This window comes from Hibiscus syriacus, unplaced genomic scaffold (assembly GCF_006381635.1).
Source record: "Hibiscus syriacus cultivar Baekdansim isolate YM2019G1 unplaced genomic scaffold, ASM638163v2 tig00110483_pilon, whole genome shotgun sequence".
In the NCBI taxonomy this organism is placed as follows: Eukaryota; Viridiplantae; Streptophyta; class Magnoliopsida; order Malvales; family Malvaceae; genus Hibiscus; species Hibiscus syriacus.
The window spans coordinates 528,848-536,432 of record NW_024062759.1 but is presented as its reverse complement, the minus strand read 5'-3'; the positions used below and the strand labels follow the sequence as shown (position 1 = coordinate 536,432).

General features: G+C 34.6%; 1 long non-coding RNA gene across 1 annotated transcript; it reads right to left on the bottom strand.

Annotated features, from left to right (window-relative positions):
- Window positions 1-5,573: 5,573 nt before the first annotated feature.
- LOC120129156 lies at window positions 5,574-6,703 on the bottom strand. Its single transcript, XR_005516711.1, has 2 exons — window positions 6,243-6,703; window positions 5,574-5,896 (listed from the first exon to the last, which is right to left on the bottom strand). It is a non-coding gene; the product is annotated as an uncharacterized LOC120129156 (long non-coding RNA).
- Window positions 6,704-7,585: the final 882 nt, after the last annotated feature.

Genomic DNA, 7,585 nt, shown 5'->3' with positions numbered 1-7,585 from the left:
GATGGCTCACCGTCCTCTGTTAAAAGGCATATGCAATATTACCTTCTATAACATAATCTGAGTGTCAATTGAGACGTCTTCTCACACGATCTGATTGATGAGTTATTGGAGCTTCAAAACTCTCTGGTTCTTGTTCATCATGTGCTGGTTCTACTTCAGAAGAATCTCCTTGTTCAAACTTTTTTCCACATGTATCTGAGTAGTCTCTGATTTTTCAGCACTATCATCGTCTTCTTTTCTTTGTAGTTTATCTTCTACAAAGATAACATATCTGTTGATGATCACTTTGCGGGCAATGAGATCCCACAAGCGATACCCCTTTACTCCATCAGCATACCCCAAGATTTTGCATTTCCTGGATTTTGGATCCAGCTTTGAGATTTATTGAGAGTTGTACATCACGTATGCAATACTTCCAAATACATGAAGGTTTGAATAATCAGCTGGTTTACCAGTCAACATCTCCATTGGTGTCTTCAACTCTATTGCAGTTGAAGGAGCTCGATTCACCAAATAATAGGATGTATTGACTACTTCTGTCCAGAATGATTTTTCTAGGCCTGCATCCCTCAACATTGCTCTTGTTCTTTCTAACAATGTTCTGTTCATCCGCTCTGCCACTCCATTTTGTTGAGGAGTGTTCGCCACTGTGAATTGTCTTTTGATGCATTCTTTTATGCAAAAGTCATCAAATTCTTCACTTGTGTATTCTCCTCCATTATATGTTCTGAAACACTTGATCTTATTTCCATAATCAAGTTCCACCCGCGCTTTGAAGTTTTTGAAAGTTGAAAACACATCTGACTTCTTCTTAATAGGGTATACACAATATCTCCTAGAGTAGTTATCAATAAATGAGACAAAGTATTTTACTCTGCCTAGGGATGTAACTGGTGCTTGCCATACGTCAGAGTGAACCAATTCTAGAATAATTTTTCCTCTATAGTTTGACGTGTTGAATTTCAACCGGTGCTACTTACTTGTTATGCAGTGCTCACACAAAGTAAGTGATATCTTTGTTAAGCCTGGAAGTAGTTTTTGCTCCACAAGGACTTTCATTTCTTGTTCTGACATCTGTCCAAGTTTCTGATGCCATAATATTGCAGAATCTGAATTACATGAGGCAACAGAGGCTTCTGCTTCTAGCAAAGTCTCTCCCTTCATCATGTATAAGTTTGCTACTATCTTTTCGCCTTTCAGAACCACAAACGCTCCACTAAACACCTTCATGATTCATTTTCGTGTTTCAATCTTGCTTGCATTATTATCCAACAATCCGTAGGATAATAAATTTGTCTTTAGGCCTTTCACGTGTCGTACATCTCGAACAACTTTAATTGTTCCATCATACATCTTCAATTTGATGGTTCCCACACCAACGATCTCTAAGGCATGATCATTGCAACTATACACAGATCCTCATGAGACAGGCTCATAATGATGGAACCATTCTGTTCTTGAGGTCATGTGATATGTTGCTCACGAATCAATGAGTCATATATCTGTAAATCATTTTCTGCCTTCCACGGTGGTTGACACTTCACAGCATAGAGCATCTCCATCATCTGAAGTGTTTGCGGTATTGCCTTGTGGATTGGAGTTTTTATTTAAACTCCATCAATCCTTCTTCAAGTGACCCTTCTTTCCACAATTGTAGCACTTTAAATTCTTCTTGCTCCTCGACTTCGATCTACTATATTTGTGACTGCTGCTTTGGCCACGTTCTGTTGATCTCCCTCTCATCGTTATCAATGATTCTGCTTGTTGCAGATTTACTTGTCTGTCTTCCTTGTTTTTGCACCGATTTTCTTCTTGTAGAACAGCAGCTGCAACGTCATCGAAGACTAGACTGATTATATTACTGTTTGTCAAGTTGATGATGAGTTGATCATACGAATCCGGTAGACTTTGAAGTAGAAGTTCAGTACGTTCTTGTTCTCCTATTTTTACAGCTTAAGGATGTAAGCTGAGAAAATAAAGTGTTCAGTGTATTTAAGTGCTCCGTCACTTAAGTAGATTCTGGCATAGGGAAAGTGTATAATTTTATCTTAAGAAAAATTTTATTGTGCAGTGATGTGGCCTCGTACAATTTGGTGAGATGATCTCATATCTCCTTAGCTGTCTTTTTCTCCTTGATTCTTGACAATACTTCATCAGCTAATGCTAAATGAAAGTTTGTCATAGCATTTCCATCCATTTCGATCCATTTGTTGCTTCTGTGAAATCCACCGGCCTTTCACTGATAGCTGCTAGACAACCGTTTTTCCTCAGGATGACATTCATCTTCAATTTCCACAATGAGAAATTTCTCCCATTGAATTTTTCAATATCAAATTTTGTTGTCATAGCTTCTTTTACGGATAGCTCCCACTATTTCATTATCGTGAATAGTTCTCTGGAACCTTTAAAGAATGGGTAATAACTTATTACTTTCTTATGTTGGAGGATCCACCTTTTGGTGGCAACCACAAAGACAATAAACAGATATTACACACACTAATCTGGCTCTGATACCAATTATTGCGGAAGACGACTATCGGATAGAGAAAAAGCGTAACTAATAATTTGAGAGAATAAAAATCAAGATAAAAGATACACAAAATTTATATGAAAAACCCCTAAATAATATAGGGTAAAAACCACGGGCAACGGTAGAAGAATTTCATTATTAGAAAATAAGAATTACAATTTCTCTCGATCTACCAAGAAGAAACAATGATAATTCTCTCTTGATAAAAAGGAGAAAATAACTCTCAATAAACTCTCTAAATTCTCTATAGTATTGGAAGAAAGCTAGAATGCTTTGGGATGATTTTCAAGCTAAATGAGCTAGGATATTTATAGTTGAAGCTTAAGAACTAATTTGTAAATACCCTAAATTACAATGACTAAAAAATGCTTTTACCATTTAAAAAAATTCAACAATATTAGGCTGGAATGTTCGGTGCATTGATTATAGGTACTTTCGGTGCCTTATATTGTTGACTTTTCAACACTGTTCATTTGTGAATAATTGAAATTATTTTTCCAAACACTCTCCGTGCTCGTTGATTACTACTATTACCAACGCTAATCATCATCTGTTTTTAATCTCTTAGTGTATAATGTATTAGGAGGTGGCGAGAGTCATTTGTATGGGACTGAGGGGTCACTTTTTTATTTAAGGAATGGGATTAACAATTTCAACTTCTGTTTCATTCTTGATTTTCTTTTCCTCGGAATTCTGCGAATATCAAAGAAAAATTATGCCCCTGACCTCTGCTTATTGTAATCTCTCCTCTTTATATATGGTTGGCATTTATGTCTCTACAGCCACACAAAGAAGAAATATATGATTAATCTTTTTCATAAACGTCCTTGCCTAATTTTCTTTAGATTTTATTTCTTGTTTCCTTTCCCTGATATAAAATAGATGTGAAAAATATTCTGATATATGACTTGAGAAGTTTCAAGGAGGGTTTGCTCCAAAGCTTTAGGCTAACCTTGCATGACTCTGCTAGGAAACAAAACAGAGTATATTTTTTATCTGTCTCTTTACATGTCTTGAACAATCTTTAATTGTCATGCAGATTCCTTCATCCTGTATACCCGCTTGTTTGTGATTATGCTTCAGCGGTCATTGAGAGCTTTCCTGATATTTTCCAAGACAAACATAATCCATACGATAATTCTATTATAGTCATGGTGGGCATCTTCTACATCTATTTAATTTTCCATGCATACAACACTAAGCTCTCATTCAAATGTTCTCTGTGTTTTTGCAGCTGGCCAAAATTCTTAGACCTATGGTCCTCAACCTCATATTATGTGCCTCACATGCACGTACATTTTCAATAATCAATGGTTATGCTGCTCCGATGGAGGTTTGCAAGATCTCGGAGCACCATGATGATGTGGGGACTGGTAATGAATAATCTCTTACATGAACATGATGCACTAATATTGTTCCTTGTTTTTTTATTATTACTGGACCTACAGAGGAGAATGAATTTTCTTTCCGACAACCTTGTATTTTTTATTCAGATCTTTATCAAGAATGCATAACTTAATTTTCCTTGTATGTAGCCTTTTTTTTTCTTTTTTCTAATGGTATAACACTGGGTTTCAAATTGTGGACCGAAAATGCGATGGCAACTGTGATATTGCAGTAGCGCCACCGACCAAAACCGGTTTTCATGATTATTTAAGTGGATAACGGATTCACACCAATAGTTGTATATCGCACCCGCAATTTAACGGGTAACGGTGGATTACGTCGATCACGGGACGCTATAAGCGTTATTCCAACCGTGATTCCAACCACAATTTTTTTTGTTTCAAAAATTAAAAGGTCGGAGGAGGAGGAAGAGGGAGGTGGAGTTGAAAGTGAAAGCAATTTTTTTTTTTTGTTTAAGACAATGAAATCGAAGGGGAGGGGAAAGTTAGAGTAAAAGCTTTTTTTTTGTTTCAGGCTAAAAGGGGAAGTAGGAGGTTTATTTATTTTATTTTTTTAAAAGATATATTAATTTAACATCCCTCCAACTTTTAAAATTTATAATTTAATCCTTAATTTAAAATGTAAACTTTACTTTTTATTTAATTTAGTCTTAATTTAAATAATCTAAATTTCTATAATTTAAATTTTACAATTTTATTTTTAATTATATTTAATTTAGTCATTTTAGAGTAAGTTGTGCAACATTTAAAAAAATTCACGACTGCGATACCCATAATGACATTCATTATGTCCGCAAGATAAATGTGACGCGATCGAAAACGTGACCGCGAATGCTATTTAAATCCCTGGTATAGCCTTCCTTTACAGTTGCCTTGTAGTTCTAATAAAAGTTTTGAATATACATTCTTTTGCTGAATTTTCTTAATCGTTTATGCTTGGCATCTATGCTGAAGAATGCTGTTACCAACAAAAACGAATGTTTCATTGCAGATTCTGTACTTCGTGTTGGAAGTGAGTGGCACCGTTACCCATCATCATTTTTTGTGCCTGCTCATATTGGTGAAGCGAGATGGATTGATGACGGATTCCGAGGTCTTCTTCCATCCCCTTTCAATGATACTCTGGGAGGGACTGCAGCTGCACCACCATACTTCAACAATAAAAACAAGTCATCAGATTAGCATGTAATTTACCCTTTCTATGACCTAGTTCATATTAGAATAACTTCAATCTTTATGCTTCACTGCTATATATAGTCTCAGCTGTATATTAACTCACTAAAATTTGCATCTCCAAGATGTTCAAGCTTGTACATTCCTGGTTGAGCTGCAGCTGAACCGGCCTTACCCTTTTCGTGGAAATGACCTCCAATCATGGGAGGTAAAGTAGTTTCTTTTATATATTTTCCTGTTTTTCTAATACATTGTTCTTTATATAGTTAAATGAAATTATGCCTATTTCATCCTATCACAGCACTACCATACTTGGACAGGGAGACCTCACCTGCCAAATATAGGTCATTTTCATCCAGGAGAAAAATGTCTTTGGCATGTACAAACTTCTGAAGAGAATATCAAAGCAAGAATGATGAATGACATGTTAGTTGTATCCTACTTATTTCCTGTAGTCTTTTTTCTTTCAGTATTATCTTGCCCATTGACTGCTTAGAACGGTATTTTTCTGCATTTTTCATGTTATTCCAAGTGGGGAAAAAAAAAGGATTCAAGGAAAATTTATAACACTAACATTCAGTGATCCTAGTGATTAGACGATTTTGTAGTTGTATATGATACTGAAGGTTTAGCAGTGTACTCAACATTTTTATCCCAAAATATTTATTATTATTATTATTACCAAAAAATCATTAAAAAAAAGGAAAGAGGAGCAAAACAACCCCTGAATATGCGGTTAACGTTCCTGCACTGATCCCAGCTCATCCACAGCTGCTGCCATGTCTGTCTGATTCGCACCAAATCATCCCAAACATCCAGAGCAATATCACATTCAAAGGAAAGAAGACAAAAAAAATGGAATTTTATTCTAAATTTTAGTTGTAATAGTGAGGGTTAAATATTAACCCCAAACAAACCAATGTAAAAGGGATCTCTCCCTTCCATTTTGAAAGCAATACTAATAGGGATCTTTCCCTTCAATTTTCCTCTGGAATCCAAAGCAACAGAAACCCATTTTTTTAAGGTAATTTCTAGGTCTAATTCGAAACATAAAAACAACAATTTTCTTTTATTTATATTTTTTTCTTTCCTAAGAAACCAAGCAAAGAGAGAAGGGTTTAGTGTGGGTTCACCTGAGTTGTATGAGAGCCGATAAGGTCTCTTTGACTTTGTCTCATAGCTGTTTGGGGTTTCATCGTCGGAACTAATCATCGGAAAAGGAATCGGTAAAAGAGAATACCCTTAGGAGTTTTACATGTGGTGTTAAGGGACCGATGTGAGCGTTAGAGCCTAGTTGAGAGCTACCATAGTCCTGGGTCACCAGAAAGAGCTTAGTTGAAGGGTCGGGGAAATTTTTGAGCCGTTTAGAGTCTCGGTTTAGTGTTTTAGATCCCAAATCAGGGTCCATAAGAATAAAGTGAAGATTGTGGGTGAGTTTTAGGTTCGGTTAAGGTCATCGGACCACCGTGGATGGTGGTCGGGAAGGAGGAGAACCACCGATGTACGGTGGTCGTCGGGTTTCGATCGAGAAAGTGGGAGGTGGCGAGAGAGAGTGGTTGAGAGAGTGAAAAGGAGGAGGAAATGTTTTTTTTAGTTTCCAGGTTTAAAATGAAATAAACAAAAAAAAAAAAAAAAAGATGGGTTTTATAACATAAGTTTAAGGGTTATTTCGCCTTAGGTCTCTTTATTATTGTCGTATTTTTATAAAATAGTCGCATGTTCGTCCCTTTTTATTATTTTGTTTGAATGCATGTATTTAGGTTGTAGTTTTACATTTTTGGATTTAATTAATTATTCAGGTTTAAATTTCTGTTGAGATCCTCTACTTTCAGTTTGAATTTACATTCTGATAATTGATTTCGTGCCTATTTATCTTATTTTAAATTTTAATGTCATAATAGTGCTATTTATCTTTTTTTGTTTTTATTGAATGTATTTTTGTTACAAAACGAAGAATTGCAATTTAATCTATCTACTTTACGTGTGTTTTTTCATTTTGGTTACCTGCAGTGATTGTTTTAATTTTATTTTAATCTTACTGGTCTGATCTTGTAATTTTCTCATTTGTATTTATTAGTGCATATTTGGCTTATAAAAAGTAGAAAATTAATCTTAGATCCCCTTAGTTTACCCTCATTTTTATGTTTAGGTCATTGTTGTATGGTTATTTTTTAACTTAGCCCCTCAATTATTCTGCCTGTTTCAATTTAATCCCTAGATTAATTTTTATTGATTAACTTAATATTAATTTGGTTTAATAAATTTAGTGTTATATTTTTAAGTTATTAATTAGTTTTTATTATTATTAAATTTGTATTATTAATTTTAGTACATTCAAATTATGTGTGCTTGTTAATTTCTTTTATTTTGATGCTTTTAATTTATATTCTTTATATTTAATGTTTTCTTTACTTTATTTTATTTTAAACTCAAACCTTTAGATTTAGATTCCTTTAAATTAAGTTCTTATTAGAAA